Source organism: Medicago sativa, chromosome 5, assembly GCF_051527215.1.
Source record: "Medicago sativa cultivar Bolivia chromosome 5, Bolivia_mono, whole genome shotgun sequence".
Classification (NCBI taxonomy): domain Eukaryota; kingdom Viridiplantae; phylum Streptophyta; class Magnoliopsida; order Fabales; family Fabaceae; genus Medicago; species Medicago sativa.
In genome coordinates this window covers 47,294,065-47,313,501 of record NC_140753.1, presented here as the reverse complement: position 1 = coordinate 47,313,501, position 19,437 = coordinate 47,294,065, and the positions used below count along the sequence as shown (strand labels likewise).

General features: G+C 31.1%; 1 pseudogene across 1 annotated transcript; it reads left to right on the top strand.

The window, feature by feature from the left end:
- The first annotated feature begins 9,481 nt into the window (after positions 1-9,481).
- Positions 9,482-16,778, top strand: LOC146922505 (disease resistance protein RML1A-like; annotated as a pseudogene). Its single transcript, XR_015012489.1, has 4 exons — positions 9,482-10,100; positions 12,640-13,731; positions 13,844-14,137; positions 14,528-16,778. The product of XR_015012489.1 is annotated as a disease resistance protein RML1A-like (transcript).
- Positions 16,779-19,437: the final 2,659 nt, after the last annotated feature.

Sequence of the window (19,437 nt, the reverse complement as noted above, 5' to 3'; positions counted from 1 at the left end):
AGTCCATATACCACTTTTGAATAAAGACTACCAATTGGTTATGACGGTTTGCTATAGATCGATAGTTGCCCTTTATGAAGAACATAAATCGTCACTCAGGCTTGCTCGTTTTAGGTCGAGTCTGTGATTTTAAAACAGTTAAGCACAGCATGCAGTTCAGCATTAATTTATGGCATAATAGTTAGTGATGTAAATACACGTACACACCACTTTTGTGTTTGGTTTTGCATTACATGTATGTTTCAGGGCGCAGAATTCTGTTTGCACTGTTCTTTTTGAAAAAATATGAGATTCAATTCTGACTTATTTTAGAGTTTGAAGTGAAGCATTAAACATTAAAAACGGTTGTATACATCATTTTAGAGACAAAAATCTTCAGTTCGAAGTAAAACTAATTGAAATAACATTTACGAGAATCCTATGGAGCTTAGCTTACATAGTTGGCATGAGTTCTTCATGGATATGCTAGGAATCATAATCAATTATCCGTTTCAAAATTAGTGAAAATTTGTAGTCATTTGATGTTTTCAAGATATTATTATACTTGCCCGGATTTGAAACAAGTTATTATTAATTATATTTGATGCCAAAATCTTGCTCTAAATTGGCATGCAAACCATGGTGAAAATTATATAATTAATCAATCATTACATCGTCGGTCCTTTTACCACTTTTGTATAAAAACTACCAATTAGTTTGTACCCATTTGCTATAAGTTGATAATTTTCTGCACTTGATGGAAACCACAAATCATCACTCAGGCTTGCTCATTTTAGTCTAGTCCATGACTTAAAAATGGTGAAGGCAAGACATGCAATTCAGTGAAAATTGTCGTTGTGGCTTGAGATGAACTGATCATTGAGAGTAAAAATTGAGACCTATTGAATTCCTAAAAATGAAAAATATTAATTTGATCCTAAAAAATATTAAATAATGATCGATTATTATCTATATCTATATCATTATTATAAACATTTGTCTTGCATCAAATCAAAAGTACAACTTGCATTTTCACATTGCTCATCTCATTTAATGTTTTTTATAATACAATCAAAATGAATCATGACTCATTTACTTTTTATCAACCAATCAAAAATAGAAAATGACTCATTTGTTTTCATGAGCCAATCAAAATGAAATGAATCATGATTCATTTATAGATTAATATTTTTTTTCTTGTATATAGAAATTATGTCTTTCATGATTTTCAACTTCCTCTTCTTTGATGATTTGTTTGATGATCGAACTCTTGATGATTCCACATAAACTGTGATCACCACACCATTCTCTATATTTAGGCCATGCTTCTTCGTCTTTTTCTCTCCTACCAATGCCATTTTCACAAATGATCTTTAAACTTTTGAGAAATTTTGAAGTAAGAGTAAATCAGAGATTTTATTTCCATTAAATTAATTGTTTCCGAGAAGCGTAGCGAAACCTTCGCTTCTCACAACAATGGGTTAGCCAAAAAAATAAAAAATGTTTTTTTGGTGATAATTGAGTATATTTATATGATTTTCTACTCTAATAATATATATTTAACTGTCCCAACTGTATTTCTCAAAAAAATCCTAAATATAAAAAAGAAAATGCTCCATATCGTAAATGATTTTCGTTAGATTGTTTTATTTTTACTTCATAGTCTTGCTTGAAATCCCAAGATTTGTTAATAAAAAGGTATTTTAAAATCTGAATTCACTACATCTCCTAAAAAGCATCAACAGCACACATTGCAGGCCCAGCTTATGCAAATAAATATGTTTTTATGTATTATTCATAAGCTTGTCAAGATAGTTTATGACAAAACAGCTTACGAACACACAATTTTCGTTAGTGAGAACTTGTGAATTAAACCAAAAAAAATATATTCATTCAAATTGATAGAATACATAGAAAATAACGAAGTTTCTAAAAACGAAAATGATTGAATGCTGAAACAAATTCGATGATCATTATAAAGTGAAGTCCCTTTAAAGATCCACAACATTGAAAGACACAAACTCAACAAACACAAATCAGCTCACAGATTCAAATTCAAACTAGAAATTCATCAGAAACATCAATGATAAAAAAAAAAAAATCATGATAATAAAAAAGGGGGTGAGTTAGTAAATTACGGTGTTCTTCATGGTACCAGTAGCAACAATATCAGAATTATCATCACGAACATAAGAGTTAACACAATCTGAAAGAAGATTGATACTAACGCGCCACTCAACAACTAAGTGTTGTTTACCATCTTTACTCTTCCATACACGAGCAACTCTCACTCTCTCCTTCCCATGTCTCTGTTCGAATTCGAAACCTTCCACGTTCTTCGCCATCGATCGTGCTGTTTTTTTTTTGTTGAGATGATTAAGTTTTCTACGTCGTTCTATTTATAACTAAATGAAATGAATACTAGAACGCCGACCCGTGCAACGCACGGGCCTCATGAGCGGAATAATTTGATACATAATAAAACGAATAATTAATAAAGTTTTTAGTCCCTATAAATATATCAAATTTAGTTTTTAGTCCTCGTAAATTTTTTTGATAGATTTTGGTTTCTATAAAAAATTTCAAGCACGTAGTTTAGTCCCTAATAAATTAAAATTTATTTAATTATGCTTAAAATTTTAAATTTTTTAATGATCTCGTTACATACTTGTTTAAAACATTATAAAATGTTTCTTCGCTTAAACACATACTAAGCAAAGGCAATCATACTAACTTGGTTTTATCAATCTGTACTTTTAATTTAACATGTGAATGCGTGGGATCTAGTTACTCAAGCCAAATCGGCATTGGGTTTTCTTCATCAAGCATACCAACTTGGTGAATGACTATCTAACATTCGTAAAAATATTAACACCTTCCGGAGGTAAATCTAAAAATAAATTTCGTACATTTAGAGGTCGAAGCGCTAATAAAAGACAATGATAATAAATTGTTGAATTAATACTTATGGCAATGAATAAATTAATTAGGTGGACCGGAAAAAGTTTCCTTAGCTAAGTAAATATAGCCGACACAAGCAACTTGAAGAAAATTAAAAACCAAACCGTAAAAAACAAAAGGAAAAAAACACGGATTATTTAATGTCCGATTTATGCGAGATTGAAGGAATTCGATAACAAAGCAAACGGCTCTAGCATTCGAGCAAGCTAAACATCTTTGTCGTCCTTGTGCTCAATTTTGACACGAACAACTCGGTAGGTTTTGTGGCCGACGTCCGGCCGCCTTCATCATCATCACGGCCACATAGTCAATGCTATTAAAGGACCTCTTAGCACTGTTTTGGTGGTTGGTGTGTCAATCACACATGTATTGCCGCATGAGTCCTCGGCCTAAGTACATCCCGCAGACATTGGTGGCAAACAATTTGATCAATTGTGTTACGGATTAAACCTTTACGGACTCATGAAAGATTAATGTAATAATTACCATCCGAACATTTGAATTGTTTGGCGCAACACAATCCACACTAAGCTCAACAACGGATCCATCGTCGGAGTTATTAATTGTATTTGTTTCTCTACCGACTTTAGTCTCGTAGAGCTAACGTGCTCGCATGCACCTTCCATTCCACCGTAAAGACTCATCGCCTCTCGTATCGAACACTTTTCACCACCGTTGCCTCCATCGATTCCTCACCGAACAGATCGGTTACCATACATTGATTGATTAGTAACTAATTTAGTAAGGGAACCATAGTTTCAATTATAAAATTAAAAAAGTATACCAAAAATTATATTAGGAGAATACTAAAGACACAGATTTGTTAGCAAACAAATGAATAGTCACGCAACCGTTTAAAATTCCAGAGTAAACTTAAAAATGTCGTGATTTTATAGGAACTAAACATATTTATTTATAAACATAAAATTTCGTTAGATATAGATAAAGAAACTATAAATTGTAATAAGTTAAATATAAAGTATGTAAATAAATTAAAAATTAAAAATATAATTATGTCTATATATACTATATTTTATTACCGTGTTTTTTAAATTCGTTTAAATATTATTTTAATTAATGGTTAAGAAAAGGGAAAATTTCTTATACGATATTTAGTGTGACAATAACAATAGTTAAATATCATAGTAATATGAAATCATTAATATAAATATGATAAAGGGCGACAACGGATTATACCCATGTTGGAGAATCGACTTAAACTAAACAATTTTAGAAGCTACTATGCATGTGTTTGATTATGCGGTGACCAAAATTGAGTTTGATTGAATTGATTTTATATATTTTTTTTGAAAAATAAAAGAAGGATTATATTAATTGGAAATGGATCCCAAATTTATTTTGGATTTTCTTCTACCCAAATCTTATTTAAAAGACTTTTTGGCCCCTAACTTTATCATAGTTGCAATTTTGATCCCCTATTAAAAAAACCACTTTTTAACCCCCTAAGTTTACCCTTTTTTTTTCAACTTTAAGGTCCCCTTAATCTTGACTCTATCAACGCCCACGTGGCTCATCACTTAAGTGAGTTGGACGCCACATGCATTATTTTTCAATTAAATTTAAAAGAAAAAGCCACATGTGTATATTATAATTAAAGAAACAAAAAAGAAAAAGGTAATGGGAAGGGGCGCACGTGACAATCTTCATCTAAAACACAAACAACGATGTCGCTAGCTCAACATCTTAAAACATGAACAACAACAAACCACTTATTATCAAAAGAAAAAAAAAACTATGGTCCTCTTTAGAAAGAATTTATCGTGCCACACTCATGCTTTCTCACCTACCATTTCTTCTTCTTTTTCATGGATAAGAAAATTCAAGGATGAAGGTGACATTCACGGCCATGGTCATGTGTATTTATAGTTATACCGTATGAAAGAAAGAAGTTACAAACAACACCTTTGTGTTCTTAGTAAAGTGGATGAAAAAAATGGGGGAAAAATTAGGTTTAGGGTTAGCTTTACGGATTAAGCATTTACCACGGTTTAGTGGTTTATTTTTATCGAGAGAAACGAGGTTTAGGGCTTCGTATATATAACCAAAATATTTGCTTCATAAAAAAAAGGCGAGGATAAGAATAAAATTTGTGCGATGCATTTTTTTAGATGGAATTTGTTATGTTAAATTGCAATCGTAAAAGTGTAGAAAATATTTGTTTCAAAAAAAAAAGGAGGATACGAATGAAATTTGTTAGGTTAATTTTTTTTTTGAAAGGGAAATTTGTTAGGTTAATTAATAAATAAGGATTCGGATGGCCAAAACTATAGGAAAACAAATTTCGGATTTAAGTGAATTGATAACAAATTTCGGATGTGACCAAAATTATAATTAGAGATAAATATGAAATAGTTGTTTCGGAAAATAGAAGAGATAAATACGAAATAGTTGTTTCGGAAAATAGAAGAGATAAATATAATATGATCAATGGCTAAAATTGAATGACGCCTAAATGCGCAAGATTCAATGGTTTAGAAAAGTGGATGAAAAAATGGGGGAAAAAAATTAGGTTTAGGGTTAGGCTTTACGGGTTAAGCTTTAGTAAATAAGATGATGTTGTACTTTAGAACTTAGGAGGATAAGGACAGTTCAGTATTTTATGCCCGGTGGTTTTACTTCCATTTCTGTGTGCGACTTGTAACATCATTGTCCCAACAGATTGAGTATTTCAACTCGGTTCGGATTGGTTTATTTTTTAACCTACGAAAATAATTTATGTAAATAAATAAGTTTTATATTAATTTTTTTAATATAAAAAGTTTTTTATTAACTTATTTTTAAAGAAAGTTTTATATTAGCTTATAAGTTTCTAGTTACCTTAAAAAAAAAATTATTTACGAAAATTGTATTTTTATAAAAAATAATTAGTAAATTATTTTGACAAGTTTATGAAAGATACATAAAAACTTATTTATTTGTATAAACTGTTTTGATCGTACTTTATCGAAGATGATTGTCGGTGCTTCTTTAATGCGGTGGTTGAAGGTGGAGGAAATGAGTCGGTTGAATGCGGAACGGTGGAGGGGTGTACTGTAGACACACCGACGCTCAAATCGCAGAGGTCAAGAATGGGGGTTTAGAAGTGAAAGACATTCCACCTTGGAGGCTGTGAGGAGCCTCCTTTATATATAGGTTTGGAAACTATTTGCATAATAAAGAGTGTTAGAATACAACAAGAATTGAACACATTAATTTAATTAATGTGTTCAATTCTTGTTGTATTGTGTTCAATTCTTGTTGTATTCTAACAGTCACATAACAAAAAAACTAGATTTTTGACTGGAGAAAAGTCACTAGAAGACTATGCATGAGTAATGCCAATGCTTCGTAATTCAGATTAGAGCAATCACTTTCACTGTTGCTTAAAAAACTATTTTGGTTTTAGTTAGTCTTAACAGGGAACTTTCCAAGCTCCTCCCTTCTTTGGTTTTTTTCTTTCTTATGAAATATTTTGTTTGAATAAGCCTAAATTAGTCACCTAAATTGATACAATGGATAATTGAACCTAAAACTTAAGAAGGAGTATACTCCAATGTCTCAATCTAATACCACCAGCCACCAGTGTCAACCCAAGTGGGTTGGAAGATGCTAATTTCAATTTTACAAGACTTAAGTTTTTTCCCAATAATATTCAACTACAAATCGACTGTTAATCAAGTTTCAATAACATGCATCTTGAGTTTTTTCCCAATAATATTCAACTACAAATCGACTGTTAATCAAGTTTCAATAACATGCATGTAAGTTATTGGAGTTCGATTCTATAAGTGTTGCGAAAATATGAGTTGCTTAATTTTGGTCCATGCAAAAATATAAATTAATTTGTACTCCCCAGTCCCCACCCATAATCAACTCATGTGAATGAAGTAGGAAAATGTAAATTAATATTATATTTTCTCTTTTTTAATTGTCACTTTTGGATTTTTTATATAAACCAAGACAACAATTACATTTTACTCTCTTCGTTTCTTTTTAAGTGTCACTTTTACAAAAAAAATTGTTTCTAATTAAATGTCACTTTCAAAGTTCAATACAACATTAAATATTGTTTTGCCGTTATTATCTTTGATTATTTATTGCAGAGAGAAAAGTATAAGAAATGAAATATTAAACGATAGGGAAATGCTAACTTGTGCATTTAAGGTACAAGTTAAAAAGCTAAAGATAGAAATCTTTTCTTAGAACTTGTGTATTCAATGTTTTAAAAGTTTAATAATTTGCAAATTCTATGGTACACCCAAAATTGAGTGTACAGACGGTACACCAAATTGTTAAATTAATAATTAAATAAGTTGTTTTTTGAAGAAAAATAATTATTTTCTATCATTGATAATTATAATAATTAAATCTTATTTATCAAAAGTTTCGACGAAATAAATTTTACTTTTTTGAATTTTTATAACTCATAATAAAGAATATTGCTTATTTTTTATGAGAAAATGTTGAAAATTTAATATGATTATTATAAAAAATGAAATGATGTTTTTTCTAATGAAATGATGTTTTCTATCATATTTTTTAACTTAAATCATCTAATGATGCAAAATATCAACATCAATGAAATTATAAGAAAATTGTCTTAATATTTTTTATTTAAAACATGTCATTCATTCTATTTTTGGTACATGCTTTACTTTACTATTTACTGATTCGATATAATTCATATATAGTGGCCATCTGGTTGTTTCCCAACGTGTAAAGCTACTTCTCATTCATCACTTGTGTTTTGTTGGGTAAGTAACAAAATATTATCACTCAACTAAAATAAGAGACAATAAAATAAGAATCGAACACACAATATTTTACATGAAAAACCCTTCAACAAATAAAGGAAAAAACCACGGGATAAGAGTAGAAAACTTTTACTAAGTGGAAGAAATTACAGGACCTCTCTCTAAATACAAAGAGAGTACAATTACCACTCTCTTATAAATAGGAGAATACTAACTAATATAAACTACGAGAAACTTTACATGAGAAACTATTTTTTCTCTCTATATTTTTTCTCTCACTACTCTAAACAAGCTTGTTATTGCTAAATAAATTAGTCCCATAAAAAAAAAAAACTAGATGTTTGACCGGAGAAAAGTCAATGGAAGACTATGCATGAGTAATGCCGTGCTTAGTAATTCAATCACTTTCAACTTAGCTTAAAAAACTATTTTGGTTTTTTTTTTTGGTCAAGTCAACTATTTTGGTTTTAGTTAGTCTTAGCAAGGAACTTTCCAAGCTCCTCCCTTCTTTATTTTTTTTTCATACAATTTTTTTCGAATAAATTAAATTAAGCGCACCTAAATTGACACAAATGATACATGAACATGAGAACTTGAGGAATAGCAAGCTATCTAAAAACAAATTTGATGTAAAAAATGACTTACATAAATCTATTATTTATGATTTATGATTAAGATAGCGAGTGAATGGCCCAAAATCAATTACATGACCTCTCTAAATACAAGGAGAGTATAATTACCACTCTCTTATGAATAGGAGAATACTAACTAACACAACCTAAAAGAAACTATTTTTCCTCTCTATATTTTTTCTCTCACTACTCTAAACAAGCTTGTTATTGTGTTGTTACTGTGAGTTCCGATACGAGATACGATACGGATACGATACCGCACCGATACGCCGATACGGAAAAATTTCAAAAATCAAGATACGATACGCTAGGATACGTTAATAAAAAAATTATATAATTAAATGTACAATATAATTATAACCATTTTTTTAATATGCAAATATATTAACAAACACAAGAAACCAGCTCGTAGCACATTAACATAAATATAAATAATATTGACGATTAAGAGAGTGATCATTAGTCAATTACATACGCAATATATATATACCAAAGTCGTCCGATACCAAGACTTTGACGGTGGCCAAAGTGGACGGCGACCACTTTGGAAGAAAAAGTTGAAACCCTAATTTCTTAGAAAGGGAAAGATGCAATTGTTTGTGTGGTGTGGTGTGGGCCGTACCGACACCAAATAAAGATAAAGGAAATGTATATATATTATAGTAATATAATGTTTTTATTCTTATTTTTTAAAAAAAAAAACTAAAATCAAAATAATATAAAAAACACAAGTATCCGTGTGTATCGGGACGTATCGGAAAGTATCGGATAATTAATTTTTTAAAAATTAAAATTTAATATTTGGATACTCTCGGATACGTATCGAAGTATCGGACAAGGTATCGGTGCAGTGATACACGGGAGATACGATACGTCATCCATTTCAAGTATCGGGGCTTCAGAGGTTGTTACTGATTTGGGATGCATTTGCTTTCATTCTGACGCCTGTATTTACAGTGAAAATGGAGTTAATGTGCCAACCAATACCATGTGTTAACAGTGCACCGAATAACAATTTTTCAAAAGCAAAAACGCGTTTCACTGTTCATGTGCAAAATTGTCAACAAATCTGGACCCCATCCATGTGCATGTGGGTCACCAACATGTTTCTCCTTCCTTCCCCTTATTCTCTCATTGTCCTTGCACAATTCATCTATATATCTTTTGATATTCTCTCTTGATTTTTTATTTTATATTTTTTCTTTCTCTTGATAGATACAACTCTTCTCTTGGAAGGGGAGGATCCAAATCCCTGCTTGTGTAACATACTACGGTTGGAACCATACATTTTCAGAACCATGACTTCTTCTTCTTCTCAATCTCCACCTCCTAAGTATGATGTGTTCTTGAGCTTTCGAGGAGAGGACACGCGTAACAATTTCATCAGTCATCTTTATGCTGAGCTGCAAAGGGAAAAGATTGAAACATTCATTGATTACAAACTTGGTAGAGGCGATGAGATTTCTCCTGAATTATACAAAGCAATTGATGAATCAATGATTTATGTTGTTGTTTTGTCTGAGAACTACGCTTCTTCCACTTGGTGTTTGGATGAACTTACACATATCCTCCAATGCAAAGAGAAATATAGTGGAAGGCATGTGATACCAGTCTTCTATAAGGTGGATCCATCAGATGTTAGACATCAGAGACAGAATTATGCAGAAGCTTTTGTTAAGCACCAACGTAGATTTAAGGATGATCAAGTGAATGCATGGAAGAAAGCTCTAACCCAAATAGCTGCTCTCTCTGGCTGGGACTCACAAGTAACCAGGTCACTATTTTACAATTTAATAATTACATCGTCTTACCATTCATTAATAAACATTTTCATTTGCTATTTCCGTTGTATTTAACACTAGGGGTGACAAAATGGATGAATTAGATCGATGTGGATTTGGATCCTAATGAATGAATTAAAAAGGACTATTAGTCGATTACAATCCACTATTTTTTTTATAAAATTTTTTTATAAAAAAAATCATCAAATCCATCCAATTAGAATAAAGTTCATCCAATCCATCCATTATTAGATTTTAATGGATGGATAATCCATCCCATTCATAAATCAAAGTGTATTATTTTTTAATAACTCAGAAATATTAAATTTTATAAATTAAAATTCTGGTAAACCAAATTTTATAAACCAAAATTCCAAATATAAAATAGTTTATTAAAAAAACTTATCTTATACAAAATAGCTTATTACGATCTCTTTTTAAAAAATAACTTATTTATGCAAAACAACTTATTATGATCTTGTTTTGAAAAATAACTTATTAATGCAAAACAACTTATTACGATCTCTTTTGAAAAATAGCTTATTTATGCAAAACAACTTATTATGATCTCTTTTAAAAAAACAACTTATTCGAAACAACTTATTTATACAAAACAGTTTATTAGGATCTCTTTCTTAAAAAACAACTTATTTGAAACAGTTTATTTATGCAAAGCAGCTTATTAAGATCTCTCTTTTTAAAACCACTTATTCGAAACAACTTATTTATGCAAAACAACTTATTAAGATCTCATTTTAAAAAACAGCTTATTTATGCAAAAACAACTTATTACGATCTCATTTTTAAAAACAGCTTATTTCAAACAGCTTATTTATGCAAAAATAGCTTATTCGTAACAACTTATTTATGCAAAACAACTTATTAGGATCTCTTTTAAAAACAACTTATTCAAAAGAGCTTATTTATGCAAAACAGCTTATTACGATCTCATTTTCAGAAACAACTTATTCAAAACAGCTTATTTATGCAAAACAACTTATTATGATCTTTTTTACAAAAAAAACAGCTTATTCGAAACAATTTTTTGGGATCTCTTTCTTAAAAAAAACAACTTATTCGAAGCAGTTTATTTATGCAAAACAACTTATTATGATCTCATTTTCAAAATAACTTATTCAAAACAGCTTATTTATGCAAAACAGCTTATTAGGATATCTTTTAAAAAAAGCTTATTTAAAATAAGTTGTTTTGCATAAATATGTTGTTTTGCATAAATAAGCTGTTTTGCATAAATAAGCTGTTTTGAATAAGCTGTTTTGCATAACTAAGCTCTTTTGAATAAGTTGTTTTTGAAAATGAGATCGTAATAAGTTGTTTTGCATAAATAAGCTGTTTTGAATAAGCTGTTTCTAAGAATGAGATTGTAATAAGCTGTTTTGCATAAATAAGCTCTTTTGAATAAGTTGTTCTTTTAAAAAGAGATCCTAATAAGTTGTTTTGCATAAATAAGTTGTTTCGAATAAGCTGTTTTGCATAAATAAGCAAGTTTTTAAAAATGAGATCGTAATAAGTTGTTTTTGCACAAATAAGCTGTTTTTTAAAATGAGATCTTAATAAGCTGTTTTGCATAAATAAGCTGTTTCGAATAAGTTGTTTTTTTTAAAAAAGAGATCCTAAAAAGTTGTTTTGTACAAATAAGTTGTTTCGAATAAGCTGTTTTTGAAAATGAGATCGTAATAAGCTGTTTTGCATAAATAAGCTCTTTTGAATAAGCTATTTTGCATAAATAAGCTGTTTAGAATAAGCTGTTTTTTAAAAATGAGATCGTAATAAGCTGTTTTGCATAAATAAGTTGTTTCAAATAAGTTGTTTTTTAAAAACGAGATCCTAATAAGTTGTTTTGTATAAATAAGTTGTTTTGAATAAGCTGTTTTTTTAAAAGAGATCATAATGAGCTCTTTTGCATAATTAAGCTGTTTGAATAAGATGTTTTTTAAAAATATATTGTAATAAGCCTGTTTGTTTTGCATAGATAAGATGTTTTGAATAAGTTTTAAATAAAAAAGGTGATAATAAAAAATATAGCTTATTACGATAAAAAATATAGCTGTTTTTAAAAAGTGATGATTTAATTAAAAAAATAAGGTGATAATCAAAAATATAATTATTTAAATAAAAAAGATTAATATTTTTTGAAGTTATCTATTGGACTTTTTTTTATTTTAAAGAAGTGATCCATTAGATTTTTGAAATAAGGTGCATGGATCAAATCCATCTATAGTTTTTAATGGATTGATCCAAACCAATCCATTAACAAATTTTTTTTATTTGATGGATGGATTGAATGAATTTTGTAGTGGATGGATATAGATCTCATGGATCATATTGCCATCCCTATTTAACACATTCAAATATGAGGTTGTAGTTTAGTAATACTTGGATAAGATCTTCATTTTACAAAGTGAAACTCAATAAAATTGAACCAAGATGCGACTTATGTTTTTCTTAACTTCTTTAGGCTAGTTTTTATAGTTTGAAGACTAAAGCTTTGGTTTTTTTATCATGTGCCAGACCAGAACACACGCTTGTTGAAGACATTGTGAGAGATATTTCAAGAAAATTGAATTTGAATCACTCTTTCGTAAGCGATTATCAAGGAATGATTGGAATTGACAAGCATATTGAACAAATCCAATCCATGTTGCACCTTGAGTCAGAGTCCGTTCGAATGGTAGGAATTTGGGGTATGGGAGGAATAGGAAAAACAACAATTGCTACAGCAATATATCACAAACTGGCAAATCAATTCAGTTCCAGAAGCATCGTCCTAAATGTTCAACAAGAAATAGAGAGATTTGGACTATACCATGTACAAAGCAAATATATATCAGAGCTTCTAGGAGAAAACCACACACCCTCTAGATTAAGTCTTTCATATGGATATGTTCCAAGGCTCGAAAGGACAAAGGTTCTCCTCGTTCTTGATGATGTGACCAATTCTGATCAACTTAATGATTTAATTGGAAGGTGTAGTAGTTTTGGGGAGGGTAGTAGAATCATTGTGACTACTAGAGACAAGCAGGTATTGAAAAATGTCGATGCTGATGGAATACATGAAGTCAAGGGGATGAATTTTCAAGAATCTCTGCGTCTTTTTGTTTAAAGGCCTTTAAACAAAACTATCCCTTAGAAGATTATGCAGGCTTCACAGAGAAGATATTAAATTATGCTAAAGGGGTTCCATTAGCTCTCAAAGTTTTAGGCTCTTCTCTTTATGGTAGAACAAAGGAAGTATGGGAAAGTCAATTAAAAAAGCTGAAAAAGTCAGGCATGAATGACATTTTCAAAGTGTTGGAATTAAGTTATGATGGGTTGGATGAAAATGAGATGGACATATTTCTTGACATAGCTTGTTTCTATAGAGGACATTTGGAAAATGCTGTAACACAAACACTGGATAGTTGTGGTTTCTCTGCTCATATTGGAATGGATGTTCTCAAAGATAGGTGCCTTATATCTATTTCGGAAGGTAGAATTATGATGCACGATCTAATACAGGAAATGGGACATGAAATTGTTCGTCAACAATGTGTCAATGATCCTGGAAAACAAAGTCGATTATGGAAGCATGATGACATTTATAAAGTTTTAAAAAGGAATAAGGTATATTCTTTTGTACAAATATCATATACTTATTTTCTTGCAGACTACATAAGTCCTGTAACCACTTTTTTCAGTTTTTATTTGTCTCTAATTCCATTGCATATACTTTTAGGGGACGGATGCAATCCAATGTATATTCCTGAACATGTGCAAGATAGAAAAGGTTCAATTACATCCTGAAACATTCAAAAAGATGGATAATCTTAGAATGATACAGTTCTATAAACCGTATGGCTTCTCAAATGTGATTCTTCCAAAATTTCTTAAAAATCTTCCGGATGATTTAAAGTTTCTTCGTTGGGATAGCTTCCCTCAAAAATCACTGCCACTGGAATTTTGCCCCAAAAATCTAGTTAAACTTGATATGCCTCATAGCCGTCTTGAACAACTATGGGAGGGAGAACAGGTATTTGCTTTATGTTTTGTTTCTGTGTTGAACTAATAACAAAAGTTGGGCACACATACACAAATGATGAAAATTGAAAAGACATAATTTAGCGCATCATCAAATCATTTTCTCTTTTAACTTGTTATGTGTGTGAAATGATTTTTTTGTAGATATGTTTAAAAACAAAATAAAAAGTTCAAAAAACTTGTAATGTTTCATGCTGGATTCTAGGGTGATGACTCAATTAAATCCCTCACCCATGTATCACTCACTTTCTTCATTAGATTAAATAAAATGATTAAGTATTGAATAGTTGAGTTGTAAGTGTTCAATTATTTATCAAATAAACTGGTTCAAGTTTACAAACTTTTATTTATGTTACTTTGGTCATTTATTTATTGTTTCCAGGATTTACCGAATTTGAAAACACTTGACCTTCGTGGTTCTGCAAACCTGGATAAAATACCAGACCTCGGTCAATGCCCAAATATTGAAGAAGTAGTTCTTAGTCATTGCAAAAAGTTGAGTAAAGTCTACTCTTCTAGTTTCCTGTCCAAGCTCAAGTGTTTATGGTTAAATGGTTGTATTACCCTTAAGAGTGTACACATTCCTAGTAATATTTTGAGGACAACTTCTGGATTAATAGTACTCCATGGTTGTAGCAGTCTTGACAAGTTTTCAGTCAGTGATGCAAATAAAGATACGGGGGTTCAAGGAATTACTAGAAGAACCCGAAGATTCCAAAATGACCAAAAAGCCCAACGTGATAAATTCCTAGAAGAACCAAAACGCATCTTAGATAGACTCGGTCTATCTACTGAACTAGCTGCAAAATGCCGTTCTGAGATCAAATTAGTAGACGAACCAAGACGTTTCTTGGATCCTTTTGATCCCCTGGATTATGCTGAGTCAAACAAAGAACCAAAGGATAATATACAATTACTAAGCTTTGAAGAGTTGAGAGAAGGTTCACCCACATTATTTCCAAGTCTCAACGAGCTTTGTTGGTTGGATCTCTCTCATTGTCAATCACTCAAAAGCCTTCCAATTGACCTTTTCAAATTGAAATTTCTCAAAAGACTTTACCTCGGTGGTTGCTCGAATTTGGAGGCGTTCCCAGAAATTGAGGAAATGTCAGAAAATTTATCGGTGCTCATCTTAGACGAAACAGCAATAATGGAACTGCCGTCATCCTTACACCATTTGGTCGGGCTAGAAGAGTTGAGCTTGCACAATTGCTCAAGGCTTGAGTTTATTCCATCTTCCATTGGAAGTCTCAGCAAACTCAACAAGTTAAGCATTACCTACTGTGAATCGCTTGATACTTTTCCAAGCAGTATTTTCAAATTGAAGCTGACAAAGCTTGATTTGCATGGTTGCTTAATGTTGAAGACCTTTCCAGAGATCTTAGAGCCTGCAGGAAATTTCGTTCACATTAACTTAACAAAAACAGCAATTAAGGAACTCCCGTCATCTTTGGAAAATTTGGTTGGACTTCAAACCTTGTGCCTGAAGTTATGCACTGAGCTGGTGTCACTTCCAAACAGTATTGTCAATCTAAATTATTTATCTGAGCTTGATTGTTCTGGCTGTTGCAGTTTAACAGAAATCCCAAATAACATTGGTAGTTTGTCATCACTTAGGGAACTTTCACTTCAAGAAAGCAATATTGTGAGCCTTCCAGAGAGCATAGCTCATCTCTCAAGTTTAAAATCACTTGATTTGAGTGATTGCAAAAGGCTTGAATGTATCCCACAACTTCCGCCATCTCTAAACCAGTTGTTGGCGTATGATTGTCCAGCCATTGGGAGAATGATACCAAATTCAAGGTTGGAACTTCCATCAGTTTCTGACAAGGATACCTTCAAATTTCATTTCACCAATAGTCAAGAACTGGATGAAACTGCTTGCAGTAATTTTGGGGATGAAGCACAGCTTAGGATCACCCAGGGATGCATATAAGTCTGTGTTCTTTTGTTTTCCTGGGAGTGCAATTCCTGGTTGGTTTCCTTATCGTTGTAAGGGACACTTAGTAACAATGAAAAAAGATTCTCTAGATTCGCCACGTAATAATAAGCTTGTTGGTTTTGCTCTGTCTGTCGTTTTGGGTGGTGTAGATTTGGATGATGCAAGAGTAAGTAATAGTAGCTTTACTAGCTTTACATACAGATTAACATTTGAATCTGATGGTTGCAGACATCATCATCTTACTATTCTTAGCAATAAAAATAGTTACTATTCTTATTGGAAGGGTCGAAATAGGTTATTCATCCAAGATCACACATTCATATGGAAATATCCATTGCACTTTGGAAGCATTGACAACAGCCTCTTTGATTTCTTAGAAAAAAACACAGCCTCATTGATGTCCAAAAATTTACTTTTGAGTTCATCCATTATGATAAGCCACGTGATTTTATCCATTTTAAATCAGATGTCATGGTGAAAGAGTGTGGAATATGCCCTCTTTATACAACAGAAAAGGATGACAATTGTGGTAATAGTTTGAGACTTTAAAACAATGACATTGAAGAATCGAGTCGGAGCAATGCTGGAAACAAACAAATGAAGATAGGTGGTTGGAGGTATATAATATGTTTCAAATAGAAGTTCTAATTCTCATTTTTTTAAGTTTTAAATTTCATAAGTACTTTGAACACCTTTTAGGTTATTCCATGTGTTCGTTTAATTCTGCTTTCACCTTGTGTTTAACTTTCTGTATTGATTGTTTGCATTTCAGGCATTTCAAATTCATTTGGATTTCATGCATGCAACTGTCTTTTTCGAAGTTTAGGCCCTGATTGGCGAGCTTGTCTGCACTTCATGTAGAATACCGTGATTTATAAATGTTGTAGGCCTGATGTGGTTAGTGTTAATTGTGGTTGACAGTTTCTAATTTGAAGACCATTTTAATTTTGTAATGTACAACTTTTTTAATATGGCTTTAAAGTCTTATTTATTGAGTTGTGGAATGGAACACCGAGAAGTATCAGAAGAACTTCTTCTAAGCTTTCTTTATTCTTCTCAAAGTAAATGTATATTCTATGAATTACGACTCTTTATTTCTGACTAATTTGTTGAAATGAATCTCAGCTCCATTTCTGTTTTTTTTTTCTTTCTTTTTTTTCCCCATCCTTAACTTTCCACAAGCAGGTAAGAATTCAAAATCATGGTGACTGGTCGAAGATGTAGCAGCCCTTGCAAGGGTATGAACTGTAATATTTTCTTGTCTCCGAGATAAATTAACCAATAAAATTGTACTATTTGATTAAAACTCCATGGACCTATTCAAAGTTTAGTGAAAATCTAAAATCAATCGACTATTCAAACTTCAGACCATATACCACTTTTGAATAAAGACTACCAATTGGTTATGACGATTTGCTATAGATCGATAGTTGCCCTTTATGAAGAAGGTTGCTATAGATCGATAGTGTACGACTTTTGAATAAAGACTACCAATTGGTTACATCACTAATAGAAGGTTTTGCTCAGCTTGTGTTTGGTTAATCCCTGGACCATGATAATAGTTAGTGATGTAAATACACGTACACACACCACTTTTGTGTTTGGCTGTGCATGACCATTTCTATACTGCGAATTTGCCAGATGTTCCAATCTGATGGCGCATACATGTTCTTCCTAACTATGGCAAGATAATATGCTATTTCTATTGGAAGGGTCGAAGTAGGTTAGTTGTCCAAGATCACACATTCATATGGAAACATAACTTGGACTGTACTGGTATTGACCACAGGTTCTTTGATGCCCACAACTTCACTTTTAATGTACGCAAACATGATTATTGCCCATATCCTAAATCAAAGGTCACAGTGAAAGAGTGTGGAATATGTCCTCTTTATACCAAAGAAATTGATGATAGTGGTGGTACTAGTTGGGTGGCTGCAGGTATGTATTTAAACTGGCTAACCACCAATATATTTCTTTTTCGAGTTTTAAATATTCAAATTCTTATTTTATTTTTTTCATTTTGGAGTTCAAGTACTTTGAACACCTTTTATGGCATTCCTTGAGTTCCTTTGCGATGAGATTACCAAGTTACAAGGAGATAAGGTATGACGTTTTCAGGGCATATGTTGATTTTCTCAACTTTTCCATGCATGACTGCAATTTCCTTAATTTGTTTGTTACATTTTGACTCCGTCAATTTTAAGCATCATTTGAATAGGTAAAAAAATCATGTAAAGCCTGCATCATTTGAATGGGTAAAATCATTTACATTATGTAAAGCCCAATATTCCCATTTTAATGACAAGGTTTTGACTTTTGAATGATTGTTATTAGTAGTATAAATGAATATCATTGAATTAGTCTTGTGCATAATGTTGTAAAACCAGAAAACTTTTGGTCGGTCAACGTTGGAACAATTATTGATCTTGTTAATGCAATTAACTATGTTTTTTTCCTTGTGCTTACCTAATTTCGTATACATAAATTATTTAATGAATCTAAAAAGCAAAAGTTGTTTATAAATGTGATCGTAGGGAGTATATTCAACTCATTTCAAAAATAAATATATTCAATACATTTATCTTTTCCTAACATATGCTACATTCATTAAATAATTCTCTTTGCTTTAATTTTGTCCTATGAATACAAACTAAGATGGTAGTTGGAGAAACATTTGATGCGTTCGAAACATATATTTGAACCCGTAATTTTTCACATTTAATGTGTGGAATTCTCGCAACTAAACTATTTGACCCAACAATATCCAAATTTCTTGAATTTAAGATCAACACAAGCTATTTTGACTATGCAAAAAAAAAAAAAATTAAAAGAAGTTACACCAGTCACAAAAAAAAAAAAAGGTTTCGACGTTATTGCCACAAAAAATATTTCTAAAACATTTTGAACAAGTCATTTGAATTATTGATTAGATGCCGGTGATTAGCATTCAGAGTTTCTACGGTACACCCTTAAATAAAGATGTATCGGTACACCCGTTTCATAAATCAATAAGTTAACTATCATTTTTATGTAATAAAAAGCTATTTGTCGATTTTTATACTTCGTAAAATATTATTTCATAAGAAAAAACGTCGTTTCATTGTTTAGAAGAATAATTTTTTTTACATTTTATCGAAAAAATAATCAATATTCACTATTATGTGTAATAAAAATTTAAAAAAGTTCAATTTTGCTTCGTCGAGACTTTTGAGAAGTAGAATACAGTTATTATAATTGTAAATGATAAAAAATAATTTTTTTCTAAAAAAATTATTCATTAAACTATTAATTTAAATATGGATGTACCACTACACTCAAATTTTTCGAGAGTACCGTAGAAATTGCCT